This window comes from Balaenoptera borealis, assembly GCF_965194805.1.
Source record: "Balaenoptera borealis genome assembly, chromosome: 5".
NCBI classification, from domain to species: Eukaryota; Metazoa; Chordata; class Mammalia; order Artiodactyla; family Balaenopteridae; genus Balaenoptera; species Balaenoptera borealis.
This window is the reverse complement of record NC_138862.1, coordinates 39,191,381-39,216,668: the sequence shown is the minus strand read 5'-3', so window position 1 is coordinate 39,216,668 and position 25,288 is coordinate 39,191,381. Positions and strand designations below refer to the sequence as shown.

The 25,288-nt window shown below is 34.5% G+C and overlaps 2 long non-coding RNA genes across 2 annotated transcripts in view; one reads left to right on the top strand and one right to left on the bottom strand.

Annotated features, from left to right (window-relative positions):
* LOC309628914 overlaps nucleotides 1-25,288 on the bottom strand; it is a 133,205-nt gene that overhangs the window by 91,309 nt on the left and 16,608 nt on the right. The gene's annotated exons all lie outside the window — the stretch shown is intronic.
* Nucleotides 1,363-25,073, top strand: LOC309628924. The gene is made up of 2 exons (XR_014244788.1): nucleotides 1,363-3,284; nucleotides 13,866-25,073. It is a non-coding gene; the product is annotated as an uncharacterized lncRNA (long non-coding RNA).

Sequence of the window (25,288 nt, the reverse complement as noted above, 5' to 3'; positions counted from 1 at the left end):
AACCTAACCTTGCACCTAAAGCAATTAGAGAAAGAAGAACAAAAAACCCCCAAAGCCAGCAGAAGGAAAGAAATTATAAAGATCAGGTCAGAAATAAATGAAAAAGAAATGAAGGAAACAATAGCAAAAATCAATGAAACTAAAAGCTGGTTCTTTGAGAAGATAAACAAAATTGATAAACCATTAGCCAGACTCATCAAGAGAAAAAGGGAGAAGACTCAGATCAATAGAATTAGAAATGAAAAAGGAGAAATAACCACTGACACTGCAGAAATACAAAAGATCATGAGAGATTACTACAAGCAACTCTATGCCAATAAAATGGACAACCTGGAAGAAATGGACAGATTCTTAGAAATGCACAAACTGCCGAGACTGAACCAGGAAGAAATAGAAAATATGAACAGACCAATCACAAGCACTGAAATTGAAACTGTGATTAAAAGCCTTCCAACAAACAAAAGCCCAGGACCAGATGGCTTCACAGGTGAATTCTATCAAACATTTAGAGAAGAGCTAACACCTATCCTTCTCAAACTCTTCCAAAATATTGCAGAGGGAGGAACACTCCCAAACTCATTCTACGAGGCCACCATCACCCTGATACCAAAACCAGACAAAGATGTCACAAAGAAAGAAAACTACAGGCCAATATCACTGATGAACATAGATGCAAAAATCCTCAACAAAATACTCGCAAACAGAATCCAACAGCACATTAAAAGGATCATACACCATGATCAAGTGGGGTTTATCCCAGGAATGCAAGGATTCTTCAATATACGCAAATCAATCAATGTGATACACCATATTAACAAATTGAAGGAGAAAAACCATATGATCATCTCAATAGATGCAGAGAAAGCTTTCGACAAAATTCAACACCCATTTATGATAAAAGCCCTGCAGAAAGTAGGCATAGAGGGAACTTTCCTCAACATAATAAAGGCCATATATGACAAACCCACAGCCAACATTGTCCTCAATGGTGAAAAACTGAAACCATTTCCACTAAGATCAGGAACAAGACAAGGTTGCCCACTCTCACCACTATTATTCAACATAGTTTTGGAAGTGTTAGCCACAGCAATCAGAGAAGACAAAGAAATAAAAGGAATCCAAATCGGAAAAGAAGAAGTAAAGCTGTCACTATTTGCAGATGACATGATACTATACATAGAGAATCCTAAAGAGGCTACCAGAAAACTCCTAGAGCTAATCAATGAATTTGGTAAAGTAGCAGGATACAAAATTAATGCACAGAAATCGCTTGCATTTCTATACACTAATGACGAAAAATCTGAAAGTGAAATTAAGAAAACACTCCCGTTTACCATTGCAACAAAAAGAATAAGATATCTAGGAATAAACCTACCTAAGGAGACAAAAGACCTGTATGCAGAAAATTATAAGACACTGATGAAAGAAATTAAAGATGATACAAATAGATGGAGAGATATACCATGTTCCTGGATTGGAAGAATCAACATTGTGAAAATGACTCTACTACCCAAAGCAATCTACAGATTCAATGCAATCCCTATCAAACTACCACTGGCATTTTTCACAGAACTAGAACAAAAAATTTCACAATTTGTATGGAAACACAAAAGACCCCGAATAGCCAAAGCAATCTTGAGAACGAAAAATGGAGCTGGGGGAATCAGGCTCCCTGACTTCAGACTATACTACAAAGCTTCAGTAATCAAGACAGTTTGGTACTGGCACAAAAACAGAAATATAGATCAATGGAACAGGATAGAAAGCCCAGAGATAAACCCACACACATATGGTCACCTTATCTTTGATAAAGGAGGCAAGCATATACAGTGGAGAAAAGACAGCCTCTTCAATAAGTGGTGCTGGGAAAATTGGACAGGTACATGTAAAAGTATGAAATTAGAACACTCCCTGACACCATGCACAAAAATAAACTCCAAATGGATTAAAGACCTAAGTGTAAGGCCAGACACTATCAAACTCTTAGAGGAAAACATAGGCAGAACACTCTATGACATACATCACAGCAAGATTCTTTTTGACCCAGCTCCCAGAGAAATGGAAATAAGAACACAAATAAACAAATGGGACCTAATGAAACTTAAAAGCTTTTGCACAGCAAAGGAAACCATAAACAAGACCAAAAGACAACCCTCAGAATGGGAGAAAATATTTGCAAATGAAGCAACTGACAAAGGATTAATCTCCAAGATTTACAAGCAGCTCATGCAGCTCAATAACAAAAAAACGAACAACCCAATCCAAAAATGGGCAGAAGACCTAAATAGACATTTCTCCAAAGAAGATATACAGATGGCCTACAGACACATGAAAGAATGCTCAACATCATTAATCATTAGAGAAATGCAAATCAAAACTACAATGAGATATCATCTCACACCGGTCAGAATGGCCATCATCAAAAAATCTAGAAACAATAAATGCTGGAGAGGGTGTGGAGGAAAGGGAACACTCTTGCACTGTTGGTGGGAATGTAAATTGATACAGCCACTATGGAGAACAGTATGGAGGTTCCTTAAAAAACTACAAATAGAACTACCATACGACACAGCAATCCCACTACTGGGCATATACCCTGAGAAAACCATAGGTCAAAAAGTGTCATGTACCACAATGTTCATTGCAGCTCTATTTACAATAGCCAGGACCTGGAAGCAACCTAAATGTCCATCGACAGACGAATGGATAAAGAAGATGTGGCACATATATACAATGGAATATTACTCAGCCATAAAAAGAAATGAAATGGAGGTATTTGTAATGAGGTGGATGGAGTTAGAGTCTGTCATACAGAGTGAAGTAAGTCAGAAAGAGAAAAACAAATACAGTATGCTAACACATATATACGGAATCTAAGGAAAAAAAAAAAAAAAAGGCCATGAAGAACCTAGTGGCAAGACGGGAATAAAGACACAGACCTACTAGAGAATGGACTTGAGGATATGGGGAGGGGGTGGGGTGAGATGTGACAGGGTAAGAGAGTGTCATGGACATATATACACTACCAAATGTAAAATAGATAGCTAGTGGGAAGCAGCCGCATAGCACAGGGGGATCAGCTCGGTGCTTTGTGACCACCTAGAGGGGTGGGATGGGGAGGGTGGGAGGGAGGGAGATGCAAGAGGGAAGAGAAATGGGAACATATTGTATATGTATAACTGATTCGCTTTGTTATAGAGCAGAAGCTAACACACTATTGTAGGGCAATTATACTTCAATAAAGATGTTTAAAAAAAAAAAAAAAAAAAAAAGAAGTGCATGTGGTAAAGCTCAGTAATGCCCCTTACCCCATGTGGTAAGAGGGACTTTGCAGATGTGATTAACTTAAAGACCTTGAGATGGGAATATTATCCTGGATTATCCAGGTGGGTCTTTTGTAATCACAATGAGCAGATGCAGAAGTCACAAGGACGGTCACAGGAGGAGTTACAGGAAGAGGAGAACCAATGTAACCATGAAAGATTGGGGTGATGTGGCCACAAGCCAAGGAATATGGACAGCTTCTAGAAACTGCAAGAGGCAAGAAAGGCAGTGGCTTGCTCTGGGAGCCTTCCCAAGGAGCTAGCTCTGTCAATACCTTATTTGCATAAGACTCATTTTGAACTTCTAATATCTAGAAGTGTAAAAGAATACATTTGTGTTGATTTAAGCCACTACTTCTGTGGTGGTTTGTTTCAGTGGCAATAGGATACTAATACAGAACATGAGAGAATTTACCTACAAGTGATAGAAATGTGGTTGTGGTTATAAGACTACCTAAATGTATTAAAATTCATAGAACTATAGACTTTTATGAATTATATGTAAATTATATAAAGCTAACAAAAAAGAAAATTATGTTATGTACATTCCATCCTCATTCTTTCAAGTAAATTTACCTGTAATTTAGGAATTTCTCATCCTCATCTTCTCCTATTAATATCTTAGTATCCTTCCAAATGCAACTGAATTCACAAAGCCTTCCAAGATGACTCTAGCTTTTTCTATGTTTCAGCAGCTCTCAAATTTTATCTCTCACATAGCTCTTATGATTTTCTGCCTTGTGGTATAAATATTTGTAATAATTCATCTTCCCTGGCAATTTGTAGCTTTCTTGAGATCTAACACCATGAAGACTTGTGTTCTGAAAGCAATGCAGCACAAATCCTTGCAAATAGTACTCATTCCATAAAGATGTGCTAAAAAAATTCATTAATTCATTCATGCCTTTATTTAATCAGCAAACATTGCCCGGATCACTACTATGTGCCTGGTTCTATATTAGATACTAGGCATTAAAATGTCTTTTCTGGTTATCACAAAGTTCTTTTTCTTTTTTTTACCTCTATAGCCAGAGAGTCAGTACATTTATTGTGCTAAAAACTCCTATTTGTCCATAAAAAAGAGCAAGATAAACACAGTACAGACATCTCCTAAGGTGATTAAAACGCACTCAAACAGCCCTGTGTATCTGGGCTCCATTTGCTCTCTTAGGTATAGAGATCCACACAGCCTGGGTGACCTGTGATGTCAGTGTGTTACTGCCTACAGTCCTGATTCCTGCTTTGTTAAACAGCATGATGAACCAGCTATTTGATTTCTTCCTCTCAACTCCAAAAGCACTACATTGTGCTTCCAATTATGTAATAGATTCTGCTGTGGTGGTGACTGCTGTTACATTTTTACCATGTAGAGCCAGGCTTTGTATCATGCAATCACATTAAATAACAACCTAGTAATTCTGCAAAAGACAGGCAAATAATCTAGTCTGGATGACAAGACATTATACTTTATGTTAAATTTTAAACTATGTGCTAATAAAGTTTCTGGGAAAATGAGGGTAGTCCCAGTATACACTGACTGGATTGCATTTTTATGCTGGCATGTACAATTTTCACCTCACAGGATTCCTATGAACCAATTTTATTTTTAAGAGCTTTGAACTAAACCATTGTGTTCACTGGTCTCATAAAAGTTTGATATCTGATTCATCTACTACTCTTATTTTTATAGGAATTGTACTGAAAAATGGAAAGTAGTGTTTCATGTTTTTATTATATTACAGAAAAAACCTCTAAAGTGTCACCTATATAGAGCTGTAAATGATACTAATTTCTCTCCTCACAGTTTAGGAGAGATGTAACTTTTTTTAAAAAAATTTTCTCAGATCCCAGAGGATTTTAGCTATACCACTTCAGCAAGAATTGACTTTTATCTTTTTAGATTTCTATCAATGTTTCCAAAATTTCTTAAATCTGGAAAAATAGTAGTCATTTATATTGGGACACTATTAGACAAAGTATGTTTCAAACCTATTACCTATCTCCACTTTAAGTGTTTACCCTAACATTTTACTATATTTTTTTTCAAAATTAAAGCAAATTTGAGAGATTTTTACAGTGAACACCTGTTTCACTAAACTTACTTTTTCACATGCCTATCAATTCCTCTCTCTATCTATGAATCCATCTTATTTTGGACACTTTTCAAGTAAATTAACTGCAGACATCAGTAAATTTTCCTCTAGATACTTTAGAACTTGCAGCATTATTAGAATTCAATATTTATTTACAGTTTTTCCTTTTTAATAAAACTTACATACAATAAAATGCAGATAATAAATGTCCATTCATTGATTTTTTTTGATGTAGCCTACAGTTGTGTAACCAAAAACTCTGTCAAGGTATATATAACTTCACTCTCAGGCATCTCTCTCAGTCCTCGTTTCCAGCCAATATGCCCTACTCCATGCTCAGGGTCAATCTCAACTCTCTTTTTTTCCACTTTATATTTTAGTAGCTATTTACCTATATTCTTGAGCCAAGAAATTTAGTGAACTTTGAAACAGAAATTACAAAAACAGAAGAATGGTCCAAAATGACAGAGTAAAGGCCTCTGAAAATCTGCTTCTCCACAAACTCAAAAAGAACACTAGCAAAAACTGTCAAAATCAACTTTTTCAGAACTCTGGAAATTACTAAAGACTTAACTATCTCAGAGGCATTTATTTAAAAATAGAAAGAAATCAAACAGCTGAATCTCAGTAAAAAAAAGTGCACTTTCTCTCATTTTAATTTGCCCTAATCCCACTCCTCTCTCTCCAACTCTTCAGTTGGTTTGAAAACCAATAGCCTTGCAACTATGGTAGCTGTGAAAACCAGTGTGCTAAAAGCTATTAGAGAAGGAAGAACAGATTTGGAGCTCCACAAAAACATTATCCCCAAGAATTGTACTAGTTTACCTGTCTGGCAGCTTGCTGAAAACTCCATTATCAGGGTCTGTCTCAAACTGACTCTATAAATGTCTTCTGTGGGAGCAGTCCCATCCCCAAGGCATTTGTGGCAAATTATCAGGGCTAATTGTTTAACACTGAAGCTGCCTAAGGTGGAACTAACAAGAGTCTGACAAAAAGTCTTAATCCTGGGAATCTAGAAGGCCATGCATATAAGAAGTGCTCTGTGCATGCCCAGGGAAGACATGAGAAGACTCTAATTTCTCTCTTCTGACTGACCTTAAGGCTCTGTTCAAGCAAGCAAAGACTAAAGAAGAGTTGTAAACTACCGTCAGACCATTAAACACATACCTCAATACACACATGGAACTCCTTGGCAAAGGCTGGCAGAATTAATGTTTCAAAACATCTAAGGAAATCTCTGTCCAATCATTAGTTGTCTGACAACTGAAATAACCAGAGATGTCAATGGCCTCATGTGAAATAGAATACAGACTTCAGAGAATCAGTCCAGGAAAGTCACTAAACAAACAGAAGCAACATCAAACAGTGAAAACAACATATCCTGGAGGGACATGGTATTTGATTTCCTGAGTTTCCACAATATATTATTTTTAAAAATCAAGTTGTTATTTTTAAAAATAAAATGTCAATTGTAATCCACAGGAGAGGCATTAACAAAATAACTAGAATATATACATCAAAAGAAGCAACAAGAGAATTAAATTGGTGTACAAGAAAGTATCTTTTTAATACAAAAGAAGACAGAAATGAAAAAATAGAGGAACAAAAATTAAATAAGACATATACAAAGAAAATAACAAAATGGAAGACATAAATCATACTTTATTAATTACATTAAATGTAAATGGGCTAAACACACCAACTCAAAGGCAGAAATAAACAGAGTGAATTTTAAAAATGATTAACCATATACTATCATATGAGACACACTTAAAATGAAAGACACAAATAGGTTGAAAGTTTAAAGATGTAAGAAGTTAAACAGTGCAAACAGTACCAAAAACAGAGCTGTAGTGGCTATATCATACATAAAATAGACTTCATAACAAAAAATTTGGTAGACACAAAGAAGGATATTTTAAAGTAAAAAACGGTCAGTCCATTAGAAAGATGTGAAAATTATAAACATATATGTATGTAAAAACAGAGCCCCAAAATACATAAAGCAAAAAGTGATAGAACTGAAGTTAGAAATAGACAATTCAACAATAATAGCTGGAGAATTTAATACCTGATTTTCAGTAATGCATGAAACAACAAGACATAGATTAAGAAAAAAATAGAAGACTCAAATAACACTAGAAATCAACTAGACCTAACAGATAACTATCAATCATTCTACCCAACAATAGCAGATAACACATTTTTCTCAAGTGCACATGGAACATTCTCCAATATAGACCATTTTTTATACTGTAAAACAAGTTTAAATAAATTCAAAAGGATTGAAATTATACAAAGTATTTTCTCTAGCCACGTGGAATAAAATTAAGAATCAATAGAGAAGAAAATTTGGGAAATTCAGAAATATGTGGAAATTAAACAACTCAATTTTAGAAAATGAATGTTTCAAAAAGAAATAACAAGATAAATTATAAAATACATTACGATGAATGAAATGAAAATGAAACATCCCAAAACATAGTGAGTGCAGCCAAAGCAGTGCTTAAAGGGAAGTTTATATCTGCAAACACCTATATTAAAAAAGAAAATAATTTCAAATTAATAGTCTAAACTTCCATCTTAAGAATCTAGAAAAAATAGAGGGAAACTTTCTCAACTTGACAGACTAGCTACAAACAATCTGCAACTAACATCATACTTAATGGTGAGAAACTCAAAGCTTTCTCAGTACGATCAGGTATAAGGCAAGGATGTCACCTCTCATCACTCCTTTTCAACATTGTACTGGAAATCCTTGCTTATGTAATAAAGCAAAAAAAGGACATTAAAGTTACACAGACTGGGAAGGAAGACATAAAACTATCTTTGTTCACAGATTACATGATCATCTATGTAGAAAATCCAAAAGAATCAACAAAAAACTGCTGGAGTGAATAAAAAATTTATAACAAGGTTATAGGATACAAAGTTAACATACAAAAGTCAACAGTTTTCTTAAAAATCAACAATGAACAACTGGAATTGTAAATTAAAAACACAATATTGCTTACATTGGCACCTCCAAAAATAAAATATTTAGGTATAAATCTAACAAAATATGTATGATATCTATATGAGAAAAACTACAATATTTTGATAAACATAATAAAAAAAACTAAATAGATGAGGAGAATTCCATGTTTATGGGTAGGAAGACTCAATATTTTCAAGATGTCAGTTCTTTCCAACTTGATCTATAGATTCAGAGCATTATCAATCAAAATCCCAGCAAGTCATTTTATGGATGTCAACAAACTTATTCTAAAGTTTATATGGAGAGACAAAAGACCCAGAATAGCCAACGCAATATTGAAGAACAAAGTTGGAGGACTGATACTACTTGACTTCAAGTCTTACTATAAAGCTACAGTAATCAAGGCAGTGTGGTATTGGTGAAAAAACAAACAAATAGGTCAATGGAATAGAATAAAAAGCTCAGAAATAGACTCATAAAACTATACTCAACAAACCAATGATAAAGGAGCAAAAGCAATGCATACATTGGAGCAAAGTAGTCTTTTGAACAAATGATGCTGGAACAACTAACATCCACATGCAAAAAAAAAGAAAAATTAGATACAGACCTTACATCTGTCACAAAAATTAACTCAGAATGTATCATAGACCTAAGTGTAAAACACAAAACTATTAAACTCTTAAAAGATAACATAAGAGAAAACCTAGATGACTTTGGATATGAGGATGATTTTTTAGATGCAACACCAAACACACAATCATGAAAGAAATAAGCTGGACCTCATTAAAATTAAAAGTTGCTGCTCTGTGAAAGATAATATCAAGAGAATTAGAAAATAAGCCACACAGTGGAAGAAAACATTTGCAAAAAATACATTTGATAAAGGACTGTTGTCCGAAATACACAAAGAACACTTAAAACTTGACAATAAGAAAATAAACAGCCTGATTAAAAAATGGGTAAAGGCCTTAACAGAAACCTCACCAAAAAAGATATACAGACAGAAAATAAGCATATGAAAAGATTCTCCACATCATATGTCATCAGGGAAATGAAATTTAAAACAACACTGAGATACCACTACACACCTATTAGAATGGCCAAAATCCAGAACACTGACAACACCAAATACTGGTATGAATGTGAAGGAATAGGAGCTCCCATACAGTGCAGGTGATAACGCAAAATGGTACAGCCACTCTAGAAGAGAGTTTGGCGGTTTTTTACAAAACTAACCATACTCTTATACAATCCAGCAATCATGCTCTTTGGTATTTACCCAAAGGTGTTGAAAACTTATCTCCACACAAAACCTTGCACAAAGATATTTATATCCGCTTTATTCATAATTGCCAAAACTTGGGAGCAACCACAATGTGAGTGGAGAAACTAAAGCACATCTAGATAATGGAATATTATTCAGCACTAAAAAAAAAGAAGGAAAAAAAAAGAGCCACCAAGCCATGAAAAGACCTTGATGATCCTTAAGTGCATAGTACTAAGTGAAAGAAGCCAATCTTTACATACTGTATGATTCCAAATATATGATATTCTGGAAAAGGCAAAATAAGGAGTCAGTAAAAATCAGTGGCCGCCAGAGGTGAAGAGGGAGAGAAATGAACAGGCAGAACACAGGATTCTTAGAGCAGTTAAATACTCTGTACAATATTATAAGTATGGTTATATGTCATTATATGTTTGTCCAAACTCATAGACTATACAACACCAAAAGTGAACGCTAAGGTAAACTATAGACTTTGGGTGATATTGATGTGTCAATGTAAGCTCATCCTTGGTAAAAAAAAAAAAAATTATATAATTTTGGTAAGTGATATTGATTATGGGGAGGCTATGCATGTTGTATGGATGGGGAGGTATATGAAAAATCTCTGTACCTTCCTCTCAATTTTGTCATAAACTCCAAAAACTGCTCTAAAAAGATAAAGACATCTAAAACATTAAAATATAATTAAAAAATTAATCTAGGGGGAAAAAAAACTAAACCCAAATCAAGCAGAAGAAAATCAATTATAAAAACTAGAGTGGAAAAAAATGAAATAAAGAAGAGAAAAACAATAGGGAAAAATCAATGAAACCAAAAGTTGGTTATTTGAAAAGAGCAACAAAACTGGCATGTCTTTAGCTATACTGACCATGAGAAAACAAAAAGAATCACATGTTTAAAATAAAAATTAGGGCTTCCCTGGTGGCGCAGTGGTTGAGAATCTGCCTGCCAATGCAGGGGACACGGGTTCGAGCCCTGGTCTGGGAAGATCCCACATGCCGGGGAGCAACTAGGCCTGTGAGCCACAGCTACTGAGCCTGTGCGTCTGGAGCCTGTGCTCCGCAACAAGAGAGGCCGCGATAGTGAGAGGCCCACGCACCGCGATGAAGAGTGGCCCCCGCTTGCCGCAACTGGAGAAGGCCCTCGCACAGAAATGAAGACCCAACACAGCCATAAATAAATAAATAAATAAATAAAATTAAAAAAAAAAAGTAATGAGTATGATATACTTTAAAAAAAATAAAAATTAAAGACGGGACAATTACTACTCTTGCAAAAATGAAAAGGATGATAAAATTATATGGTAACAAATTAGATAACTAGATGGCATAAACAAGTTTCTGAAGACACAAATTATTGACACTGACCCAAGAAGAAACAGAAAATCTAAGTGGACTTATAATAACTAAACGGGTTGAATTAATATTTACACAAACTACCTACAAAGAAAAGTTCAATCCATATGACTTCACTGATCAATTCCAAATACCAAATGTTTATAGAGGGGTTAGCAACAGTCCTTCACAAACCTTTAAACAACAGAAGAGGAGGGAACACTTCTCAATTCACCCTGTGAGGCCAGTAGTTTTTTGATACAAAAACCAGAAAAATACATCCCAAGGGCGGGGGGGAACAATTAGAGGTCAATAACCCTTATGAAATAGACCCCAAAAAATCCTCAAAAAAATACTGGCAATCCAAACCCAGTAGCACTTAAAAGACTAATAACACTATAACCAAATGGGATTTATTTCAAGAATGCAAGTTTGGTTTAAAATAAGAAAACTAATAATTGTGATACACCATATTAATAGAATAAATGACAAAACAAAACCCACATGATCATCTCAGTAAACACAGAAAGAGCACTTGGCAAAATCCAATACCCTTTCATCGTAAAAACACTCACAAAGTGTTCTCACTCTGATAAAGGGCATCAAAACACACAACTCTCACAGTAGTGAAAGTCTGAATGGTTTCCCCTTAAGATAAGGAACAAAAAAGATATCCAACACTTGTATGCAACACTGTACTGAAAAATTTTGCCAGGGCTATTAAGCAAGTAAAATAAATAAAAACATTCAGATTGGAAAGTCAGACAGAAAACTATCTCTATTCACAGGTAACATGACCTTGTATTAGAAAATCACAGAAATCCAAAAATTCCATTAGAATTAAGAAAGTTCAACAAGGTTTCAGGATAAAAAAATCAATGTTCAAACATCATTTGTATTTTTATATACTAGCAATGAAGAATCCAAAAACAAAATTTAGAAAAAAATATTTTACAATAAGATTGCCAAAAAAGATTTAAACATTAGGAATAAATTAACAAAGAAGTACAAGATTTATACATCAAAGTTTTTAAAAAATATCACTGAAAAAAGTAAAGACAGCCTCAATAAAAGGCAAGACAGAAAAATCAACTGATAGTCTTATAGGGGTTCCTTTTTATATGACACTTCATTCTTCTCTTGCTGCCTTTAGAATTTTCTCTGTCTTTAACTGTTCCATTTTAATTATTATACATCTTGGTGTGGGTCTGTTTGGGTTCATCTGGTTTGGGATCCTCTTTGCTTCCCTTTGCAGGCCAGAAGGGAGTGACATGATGTATTCTCTTTCAGAAGGGCTGAAAGAGAAAACCTGCAACCTCAGATACTCTACTCAGCAAGGTTATCTTTTATAATTGAAGGAGAGATAAGGAACTTCTTAGATGAGCAAAAACTAAAAGAGTGCATCAGTACTAAAGCTACCATAAAATAAATATTACAGGGTCTTCTCTAAGAGGAAAAGAAAAGGCTATAACAAGAAGTATCAGTTTAGGGCTTCCCTGGTGGCGCAGTGGTTGAGAATCTGCCTGCCAATGCAGGGGACACAGGCTCGAGCCCTGGTCTGGGAAGATCCTACATGCTGCAGAGCAACTAGGCCCGTGAGCCACAACTACTGAGCCTGCGCGTCTGGAGCCTGTGCTCCGCAACGAGAGGCCGTGATAGTGAGAGGCCCGCGCACTGCGATGAAGACTGGCCCCCGCTCGCCGCAACTAGAGAAAGCCCTCGCACAGAAATGAAGACCCAACACAGCCAAAAATAAATTAATTAATTAATTAATAAAAAAAAAAAAGAAGTATCAGTTTAAAACAAGTAGATATAGTTATAGATCAACAATATGAACCCCATGGTAACAACAATTCAAAAACCAACGACAGATCCACAAAAACAAGAGAGAAAGGAGCACAAGCATACCACTAAAGAAAATCATCAAACCATAAGGGAAAAAACTAAAAGAAGAAAAAGTCAACCAGAAAACAAGTAACAAAATGGCAACAAGTACATACTTATCAATAATCATTTTAAATGTCACTGGACTAAATGCTCCAATTAAAAGACATAGGGTGGATGACTGGATAGGAAAAAAAAAAAAGACCCAACTATATGCTGCTTACAAGAGACTCACTTCAGAGCTAAAGGTACACAAAGACTGAGTGAGAGGGTGGAAAAGGGTATTTCACACAAATGGAAAAGACAAGAGAGTGGGGGTGGCAATACTCATATCAGACAAAATAGACTTTAACACAAAATCAATAACAAAATACAAAGGGAATTTTATATATATATAATTATAAAGGGATCAACACATGAAGTGAATGTTATACTAGTTAACATATATGCACCTAATACAAGAGCACCAAAATATATAAAGCAAATATTAACAGACATAAAGGAAGAAATTGATAATAATATTGTATAATAATAGTAGGAACTTTAATACCCTATGTATTGTCTGTCCCTAGGGACAGAAAATCAATAAGGAAAGAGGGGTCCTAAATGACACAGTAGACCATTTGGACTTAATAGTAATCTACAGGACATTCCATCCAATCACAGCAGAATATATATTCTTTTCAAGTGTACATGGAATTTTCTCCAGGAAAGATCGCATCCTAGGCCACAAAACAAATCTTAACAAGTTTAAGATGACAGAAATTATATCAAATTTTTTTCTAGCCACAACAGTATGAAACTGCAAACCAATTACAGGAAGAAAAATGAAAAAAAACTCAAACACATGGAGACTAAATAACATGCTAGTAAAAAACCCAATTGGCCAATGAAGAAATCAAAGAGGAAATCAGAAAATACCTTGAGATAAATGAAAATAGAAACACAGCTTTCTAAAATCTACAGGAGGCAGCAAATGCAGTTCTAAGAGGGAAGTTTATAGTGATATAGGCCTACTTTCAGAAACAAGAAAATTCTCAAATAAACAACCTAACCTTCCATCTAAAGGAATTAGGAAAAGAAGAACAAATAAAGCCCAAAGTGAGCAGAAGGAAGGGAATAATGAAGATCAGAGAGGAAATAAATAAAATAGACACCAAAAACACAATAGAAAAAAATCAATAAAACCAACAGCTGGTTTTCTGAAAAGATAAACCAAATTGATAAACTTTTAGCCAGGTACATCAAGAAGAAAAGAAAAAGAACACAAATAGACAAAATAAGAAATTGAAGAGGAGAAATAACAACCAATACCATAGAGATACAAAAAAATCATAAGAGAATACTACAAACAGTTCTGTGCCAACATATGGGACAACAGAGAAGAAATGGACAAATCTCTAGAAACAATAAAACCTTCCACAATTGAATCAGGAAGAAATATACGATCTGAACAGACTGATCACTAGAAGTAAAATTGAATTTGTAATTAAAAAAAACTCCCAACAAAAGTTCAGGAACAGGTGGCTTCACAGGGGAATTCTATCAAACATATAAAGAAGAGCTAATACCTATTCTTCTCAAAATATTCCAAAAAATTGAAGACGATGGAATACTCCCAAATTCATTCTACGAGGTTACCATTACCCTGATACCAACATCACACAAAAACACTACAAGAAAAAGAAAATTACAGCTCAATATCTCTGATGAATATAGACATAAAAATCCTCAACAAAATATTAGCAAACCAAATTAAACAATATGTAAAATGTATCATACACCATGATCAAGTGGGATTTATTCCAGGGATGCAAGGATGGTTCACTAGTTGCAAATCAATCAATGTGATATACCACATTAACAAAAGGAAAGATTAAAAACCACATGATTATCTCAATAGGTGCAGAAAAGATATTTGATAAAATTCAACATCCATTTATGATAAAAAAAACTCTCATCAAATTTGGTATAGAGGGACCATGTCTCAACATAATAAAGGCCATTTATGACAAACCCACAGCTAACATCATACTTCACAGTGAAAAACTGAAAGGCTTTTCCTTTAAAGTTAGAAACAAGACAATGATGTCCACTCTCACCACTTCCATTTCACATAGTATTGGAAGTTCCAGCCACAGCAATCAGATAAGAAAAAGTAATAAAAAGACATCCAAATCAGAAGGGAAGAAGTATAATTGTTACTATCTGTAGATGACATGATGCTATATATAGAAAACTCTATAAAGTCTCCACCAAAAAACTAATAGAACTAAAAAATGAATTCAGTAAAGTTGCAGGACACAAGATTAATATACAGAAATCTGTTACTTTTCTGTATTCTAATAATGAACTATCAGAAAGAGAAATTAGGAAGACAATCTCATTTACGATTTCATCAAAAATTAAAATACGTAGGATACTTAACCATGGAGGTTAAAGACCTATACTCTGAAATCTATAAAATATTGATGAAGGAATCTGAAAATGATACAAAGAAATGGAAAGATATCCCATGTTCTTGGATTGGAAAAATTAATACTGTTAAAATATCCATACTACCCAATGCAATCTACAGATTTAATGCAATCCCTTTCAAAATACCTATGACAGTTTTCACAGAACTAGAATAAATGATGCTAAAATTTATATGGAACCACAGAAGACTCCGAATTTCCAAAGCAATCTTGAAGAAAAAGAATGAAGCTGGATGTATCATGCTCCCTGACTTTAGAGCCTACTAAAAAGCTACAGTAATCAAAACAGCATGGCACTGGCACAAAAACAGACACATAGATAAATGGAATAGCATAAAGAGCCCAGAAATAAATCCACATACCTATAGTCAATTAATCTATGGCAAAGGAGGCAAGAATATACAATGGACAAAAGACAGTCTTCAATAAGTGGTGCTGGGAAAACTGGACAGACACATATAAAATAATGAGATTAGAACACTTCCTCACACCATGTAGAAAAATAAACTCAAAATGGATTAAAGACCTAATCAGGTATCATAAAACTCCTGAAAGACAACATAGCAGAACACTCTTTGACATAATCGTAGCAATATTTTCTTGAATCAGTCTCCCAAGGCAAAAGAAATAAAAGCAAAAATAAACAAACTGGATCTATTTAAATTTCAAAGCTTTTGCAGAGCAAAGGAAACCACTGACAAAATGAAAAGATAATCTACTGAAAGGGAGAAAATATTTGCAAATGATATGACCAATAAGGGATTAATATCCAAAATAAATAGAGAGCTCATATAATTCAATATCAAAAAAAAGAACCTGATTGAAAAATGGGTAGAAGACACAAATAGACATTTTTCCAAAGAAGATATACAGATGGCTTACTGTCACATGAAAAAATGCTCAATATTGCTAATTATCAGAGAAGTACAAATCAAAACCACAATGAGGTACCACCTCATACCTGTCAAAGTGGCTATCATCAAAAAGTTGACGAATATAAAAGGGAAAAGGGAACCCTAGTACACTGTTGGTGGGATTGTAAATTGGTACAGCCACTATGGAAAACAGTATGGGATTTCCTCAAAAAACTAAAAAATAGAATTACCATATGATCCAGTAATTCCACTGCTGGGTATATACCTGAAGAAAATGAAAGCACTGATTCAAAAAGATACATGCACCCCAATGTTCATAGCAGCATTATTTAGAATAGCCAAGATATGGAAGCAACCCAACTGTCCATCAACAAATGAATGGGTAAAGATATGGGATATATATATACAGTGGAATATTACTCAGCCATAAAAGGAATTACGCCATTGCAACAATATGGATGGACCTAGAGAATATTATGCTTAGTGAAATAAGTCAGAGAAATACAAATACTCTATGTCATCACTCGTATGTGGAATCTAAAAAATAAAATAAATATATATAAAAAACTAGAAACAGACTCACAGTTATAGAGAACACATGAGTGGTTACTAGTGGGCAAAGGGAAGAGAGGAGGGGCAAGATAGTAGAATGGTATTAAGAGATACAAACTACTATGTATTCAATAAATAAGCAACAAAGATATATTGTACAGCAAGGTAAATGTAACCATTATTCTGTAATAACTTTAAACAGAGCATAATCTATAAAAATATTGAATCACTATGTTGTACACCTGAAACTAATATAGTAAATCAAGGAAAGGAATTTATGAAAGGATACTAGGGAGTTCATAGGGTTTCCAACAAGGCTAGTCTCTGAATAACAATATCTAATCACATGGTAAGTGCTTCTCTGAGGACTACAAAGCCAGGGAGGAAATAATAACCACAAATGGGATTCTGCTGGCCAAACAATCTGGTCCCTGACTATAATCCAGGAAAGACACAGCATGGCCTGGCCTTTGGAAGATCACTCTAACGTGCAGGTGAGCCAAGAAGAGGCAACTGAACCAACCAAACTTCACCTACCTCTTGACCCTACACTAAAACTCCAGGCCCTCAGAGTAAATGGATTGCAATCTCTTTTCTAGAGCTTTCAGATATTACTAAAATTTTCCAAGCTTTCCTAGCTGATAAGTAGCTAAACCAGGACTCCATCTCAGGGTCTAGGTCCTTGATGCTCAAAGTGTGGTTTGTGAACAATCAGTGTCAGCATGACCAGAGGTTGTTACTACTTCACATTCTTAGCCCAAATTTCTTGACAGGTAAGAGGAGAATAATACCTGTTTTGTCTACTTTAGAGGCTGGTTGTGAAAGTCTTTGACGAAGTTTTTACTGCCCTGCAGAAGAATGAGAAAATTCAGGATAGTATAGTGAATTTTCCAAAAAGTCCATTTTAGGCTTTATTAAGGGACTTTTTACATAAAATTACCTCCTTGCTCTTTTGCTATGATCATGTCCTTTCATGAGTAATGGTGATGTTATATGATAACATTTTTCTCTCTCAAATATCCTTATTTGACAAAATACAAAGTTAGACACTCCTTTGATATTGTTTTTTTTTTTCTTCTTTTTGGAAGTTTACCAGTCTTTGAAACCCCCAAATCTGTGATCCACCATGTGAAAATTCTTGGAAAGCTACAAAAGTGTAATAAAACATGAAGTGTTACTATCTTATTTAAGAACAGAATACTTGCTGAGAAAAAATCCTGTTTAAAAGGAAGCAGGTTATGCTCAGTGTCCAGAAATGTAAATGTCTTTAACTGTCTCCTGGATTCCTTGGCTCATGGGAAGGAAGAGAAAGACCCAACTAGGTGATTTTCTCCTTGCTCCCCTGGAATACCACTAGGTGTTAGGACCCTTTTCAAGTCCCATGCCTCAGGCCCCTGAGTTTCCCATTTGAGAAGTGAATGCTGAAGGTGAAATTTACCTTTTTGCCATACTTTTATTTTTATTTCACTGGGCATGTGCCTTAGCCTACAAGGTGAAGGAGAAAGATTTGTTGCTCAGTTGATTGCTATCAGTGATTTTATTGTAGGAACAGAATACCTGTTGTAAGTGAAAATAAATGTTACCCTTTCTTATACAAATATTTAGAAAGGCAATAAATCCTTTTAAGCATTGTTAAAAAAAAAAATGTCAAGACAGCCTGTTAATGGATTAGAAGACAATATTATTAAGACAGCAATACTCTCCAAGCTGATCTACAGATTCAATGCATTCCCTTTCAAAATACTAGCTAACACTTTTTGCATAAATTAACAAGATAATCCTAAAAGCCCTATGAAAATGCAAGAAAACCTAAATAACCAAAACAATCTTTAAAAAGAAAAATAAATTTGGAAGACACACACTTCCCATTTTTTGCATCATCAAGCAAAAACAACACATATTTATTTCCAAAATCTGAAATTCCTGCTCTTTTTCATCCTTAATCCATCACACTTTCTATTTTAATGCAAATGTATATACATATTTGCCAGGCATACATTAACATACGTTTTTAGAATTACATAAAAATTATTTTATGAAATACTTATTTTATGTTAAAATTTCAAATGGAAAAGGAACTGGCCACTTATCTCTCACTCTTTCTTCCACGTTAGCTAACCACAATTACTAAAAATTGCAACCCAAATTTAATATGAGACCCTGGAAGAGAGATACATATTATTTAATGCTATAAATCTTTAAAACATTCCTCTGAATTTTTAAAGGTAATAATGCCTTATAATCAAACAGAATTTTAGCATTTGCAAATAACATTAGGTCAGCTCATGTAAAAATGTGTTTAATGAAATGATGACCTATTAACATATATTAAGTCAACATATAATTGTTCTATATTTTATAGACTGTATACTTGTTTTCTTTCAAGAATAAACTTTGTTGGCCATATAATAATTTGAAATTCAGCAGTCTAAGTAAGGAAATTCAAAGACCGACATTTCTGTATTAAGTCTTACATACTGAAAGACAATTAAAATTCTGGAGCTACCAGAGATATTGATATTATCTTTCCAAAGCTCTCATTTCTAGTGACATAGGTCACTCAGACATTTTCAACTCAGTGTTCTTTTCTCTGTGAAATGAACACACACACAATTAATGATTAACAGTGTAGGACTAAAGAACAAATGAAGTACACCTTTTCACAAAGCTTCCCTTCTCTCTCTCTTACTTCTTTTCTCCCAATTTCAGTTTTATATAATTTTTCTCATCTTATTTTCTGATAGTGATTCTAAACTTTAAGCACAGTTAATGCTCAAAAATATCATGCATTATTTAAGGAAAGAAGTGTGTTAAATCCATTCCTGTAGATATTAGCCCCCAGGAAGACCTCACTGAAGATACAGCTTAATGGTTAAGTCTAGACAATATATTCTTAGATACAACTGTATATCTTTACCTACCTCATATATAGTTAACTGCTAGTACACAGTTTGTGTTCTACTGCCACTGACTGAAAATTCAAATAGAACTAAGCTTTACATCTCATAACTTTTTAAGCATTTCAAGGAAATTAGACATTGTGACTGACAGACTAACTTGGTGGATTTTCTCCCTTAATGAAATTAATCATTGCCTCTAGGAGTTAAATCAAACTTGCTCTGAATTCAATTTGACCATGCAGATTTTACAACTCCCTTGAACTATTTTGCTGCTGGCAAAGAATTTCTCCATCAGCCACTGCTGTAAACTTTGCATTTGGCATCTTTTGAACCATGAAGACAAACATAATAATAAAAGGATATGACTAAAAAGCTAACAGGTTTTGCATCTGTGTTTCTCACATCAGTGGTAGTTCAGCAGATTCTGTGTAATTTTTACTTGGGTGTGGAGCTAAGTTAAGAATATGTCTTTTGAAATTAAAGATAAAAGGTCATCATTTCCTGGACAGGTATAGATGAAAGGAAAAATTTTGAGATACCACTAGAGCTGAGAATGGCATAGCGCCTCCAGGCATTTTGTTGGAAAAAAGTTGGACAAGCATAATAACTGGTACACACATCATTGTTTTTCACATTCTTCTACAGTCCCACACCTGCTGAGGAAAATAGTTCTGATTTAGCTATGAAACCGTTTTATTTTGATTCAGTTATTTAATAGATCTGACCCTATGGTAGAAGGGTAGGGGAATTAGATGAAAGACACAATAGGAGATTGGGTTAAAAATGGGGTGTATTAGGCTAGGTTCTCTGGAGAAACAGAACCAATAGTGTATATGTGTGTGTGTGTGTGTGTATGTATACATATGTGTGTGTATACACATATTTATTATAAAGAATTGCCTCATGTGCTATGGAGGCTAGGAAGGCCCAAGATCTGCGGTCGGCAAAATGGACATGCAGGAGAGCCGATGGTGTATGTTCTAGTCCAAAAGCCAACAGGGTCAAGACCCAAGAAGAACCAGCATTGCAGTCCGAATCCAAAGGCTGGAAGAGACCAATGTCCCAGCTTATTCAGTCAGGCAAGAGGAGTTCCTTCTTACTTAGCCTTTTTGTTTTATTCAGATCTTCAACTAATAGGATGAGAACCCCCCTACATCAGGCTGGCAATCTGTTTTAGTCAATTCAAATGTTAGTCTCATCCAGAGACTCCCCCACAGACACATCCAGAATGATGTTTTGCCAAATATATGGGCAGCCTGTAGCCCACTCAAATTGCCACATAAAATTAACTACCACATAGGCAAAACAGGAGTCGACCATTGAAAGGAGAATAATCAACCATCAATTGCAATATTTTCATTTGAATTCAAGCAAATGAATTCCGGTTGTACTCAATGGAGGGTTATCCTTTACTTATCTTGTGCCTACTCTATCATGAATATGGCATGCTACTGCAGCTCCTGTGTATATGATTATACCATCCACTGCTTTGTGAGTCCCTTAAAGCACAACCTGTTTGTATCATCCTTGAGTATCCAACACAAAGCCTAGAATTTCTTATACATTCAATATATATTTGTTGAATGAATTAGTAAATGACCAATTATCATCTCAATTTACTTTAATAATAACTGACATTATTTATATCATTTTAGAGTTGTCACAGCACTTTTACATGCTTTACGTCATCTAAGCATTATGATTCCAATTCAACAAATAAAAAATAAAGTTCAGAAATAGTATTGACACCCAGCCAGAAGTCATCAGAATAATACTTGAAACCAGAGCTCCTGAACCCCATCTGTACAGCACAACAAATGTAAGGAAATGATTAGAAAATGATGGAAGAAAAAAATTAATATAAACTGACCTTCTTTAGAAGTTAATATAATTATAGATACTATTTAAGAATATAAGAGAAAAATTTTGGGTGTTTAACATACATTACCTTGTTTAATAGTTTCAATAACCATATGAGATAAAGATTATCACTATTTCACACTGTGGAAACTGAAGTGTTCAGAAGTCGTATAACCTACACAAGATTATACAGATGGTAGCTATTAGAACCAGGTTTTCTACTGAGGTCTGACTAATCCTCAAAGCCTGTGCTACTAACCAATGTAAAATAGCATCATTTATTCTTTAACATACCCACAAAGTATGTATAATTACAACATTTTGTGGGTAAAGAAATGTAATCTCAGAAAGTTTAAATTACTTAACTAGGCTACAAAGACAATTAGTAGAGCACAGATTTTTAAGTCAAGTCCAAAACATGTTCTCTTTTTCCACTGACCTCAGCCTCCATGGCATTTTAGGCCCTTTGATGTGTAAAACAGGCACTGTACGTGCACTTAAAAGCATATACTTTAAAAAATAGAAAAATGTACAGAAATACAGTTACTGGACTCTGAATTTACTTCTAATTTGGAGTCATTAAAGAAACCAAAATTTCTCTATGGATTGCATGTCAACCCGAAAAAAGATATGATAAGTCCACCTATATCAACATAGATGATGTAAAGGTAGCATTTAGCAAGATGAGTGAACATGGAAACAACAGTACAATAATTAAAGGACCTGTACCACAAATAGTGTATAGAGATTACGTCTATATTTTTGGCAAATACTTCCACCAACTCCTCAAAAAGGATATTATAAGAATATTGGCATATTCCAGTAGTTCTTAATAGATGTAGAGATAGTTAGTTTGAGAAAGACAGATAAATAGCCATAGAAATTCAGGTACGTGTAATTCACATGCACTTGAGGCAGCTAACTGGCATTCCCTACGTAGTTCATTCTGTAGAGTGATTTTAGTTCAACTAACCCTTTCCTATGTTATTATCATAAGCCAAATGTTCATACCTCATCAGATATTCCTAAGAACCACTATGGTAGAATAGAACTAAATTGGTATTTGACTGCTAGGATTTGGGTAATCATGGAAGCTATATGGTAATTGTTTTCTATCCTGCCTTCACATTGTAAGGTGCTAAAAAGATTAAATTGATTAACAACTGTAAGGAATTTATAATTACTGAGAAATAAAACATGACATTTTGCCTAAAAGCCAAAGGAGAAGAAAAAAACCTAGTTTGGGAAGGAATGCTCTGAGTTCAGTTTGAACCCATTGACCTTGAGGGTGTCCAGGATGGGATGCTCATCAAACTAGAAAAAGATAAAAGAGATATCAAGAGATAAATGTAGGGTTTCCCTGGTGGCACAGTGGTTAAGAATCTGCCTGCCAATGCAGGAGACATGTGTTCGAGCCCTGCTCTGGGAAGATTCCCACATGTCATGGAGCAACTAAGCCCACGTGCCACAACTACTGAGCCTGTGCTCTAGAGCCTGCGAGCCACAACTACTGAAGCCCACGCACCTAGAGCCCATGCTCTGCAACAAGAGAAGGCATCGCAATGAGAAGCCTGTGCACCGCAACGAAGAGTAGCCCCCACTCTCTGCAACTAGAGAAAGCCTGAGGGCAACAACAAAGACCCAGCGCAGCCAAAACTAAATAAATCAATTAATTTAAAAGAAAAAAAAGAGAAAAGAATTAAAAAAATTGTTTTTAAAAGAGATAAATGTAGGACAGAAATAAAAATTTGGAAGTCAGGCCCTTCAAAGTAATTATTCAAGTTTTAAGGATGAATGTAATTTTATCAAGGAATAGAATTAAAATGATGGCAAATCCAGAATACTGGAGTGTTCCTACCATTGGCATTGGAAAGAAGAGAATGAGGAGATGGGGACAAAGAAGCATAGTTTCAAGAGAAGGTAGAGAAGTCCCACAACTACCATAAAAGACTCAGGAAAGAAAAACTTTAAAAGAAATGTTGGCCAACATTGAAGCACATTGAAAAAAGGCTGGAAAAAGAGGTGACCTGTGGAAAAGCTGTTTGATTATTAGGGAATTTTTGGTTACCTTCCTCAAAGCAACCTGAATATTGGGTGAGACATAAATCAAGCAAGAAGTTATAAAAAGAAAATAGCTGATGATGATTAGATATCAGTAATGCTTTTTGAGCTTTAATGTGCATATGATCATGACTCTAAAATGCAAATTAGAAGAGAGGAAATACAGATTAGAGTACCATTTTTATTCAACCTAGTATTAGAAATCCTATCAAGAGCAATTAGGCAAGAAAAATAAAAGAAACCCGAATTGGAAAGGAAAAAGTACAATTGTCACTATTTGCAGATGGCATGACATTATATAGAGAGAACCTTAAAGACTCCACTAAAAAAAACATTAGAATAAGTGAATTCTGTAAAGTTATAGAATATAAAATCAATGTACAAAAATACATTGAGTTTCTATACACCAATAACCCAATATCAGAAAGAGAAACAAAGAAAACAATCCCATTTAAAATTACATCCAAACAAAAAATAAAACCTAGTAATAAATTTAACCAGGAGGTAAAAGACCTGTATATTTAAAACAATAAGACATTAATTAAAGAAACTGAAGAAGACACAAATTAATGGAAAGATATTTCATGCTCATGGATTGGATGAATTAACATTGTTAAAATGTCCGTACTACCCAAAGTAAACTACAGATTCAGTGTAATCTCCATCAACTTTGTATGGAACCACCAAAACCCTGAATAGTCAAAGCAATCTTGAGAAAGAACAACAAAGCTGGACGGATCACATGCCCTGATTTCAAACTATATTACAACACTATAGTTATTAAAACAGTATGGCACTGGCATAAAAACAGACACACAGATCAATAGGACAGAATACACAGCCCAGAAATAAATCCATGCGTACGTGTTCAATTAAATTCATGTGACTCACTTTATTGCAATATTTGCTTTATTGTGGTGGCCTGGAAATGAACCTGCAATATCTCTGAGGTAGGCCTGTATATTTTGGATATTAGTCCCTTATCAGACATATGATTTGCAAATATTTTCTCCCATTCAGTAGGTTGCTGTTTCATTCGATGGTTTCCTTTCCTGATGCATATAAAAGTTATGTTTGTACTATACTGTAGTTTATTAAGTGTGCAATAGCATTATGTATAAAAAAGCAATGCAAATATCTTAATTAAAAAATACTTTATTGGTAAAAAATTCTAACCATCATCTGACAATGCAAGGTTGCCACAAACCTTCAATTTGTAAAAAATACAATATCTGCAAAGCACAGTAAAGCAACATGCAATAAACAAGGTTTGTCTGTAAAAGGAACTCTTACAACTCAACAGCAAAAAACCAAACAATTCAATTAAAAAATGGGCATAATCCGCGCACCACAATGAAGAGTGGCCCCCGCTTGCCGCAACTAGAGAAAGCCCTCGCACAGAAACGAAGACCCAACACAGCCAAAAATTAATTAATTAATTAATTATTTTTTTTTTTAAAAATGGGCATAATATCTGAAGACGTTTTTCCAAAGAAGACAAACAGATGGTCAATAAGTTATGAAAAGATGCTCAACATCATTAATTATCAGGGAAATGCAAATCAAAACTACAATATCAATTCACACCAGTTAAAACAGCTACTATCAAAAAGTCAAGAAGTATGTATTGGCAAGGATGTGGAGAAAAGGAAACCCTGGTGCAC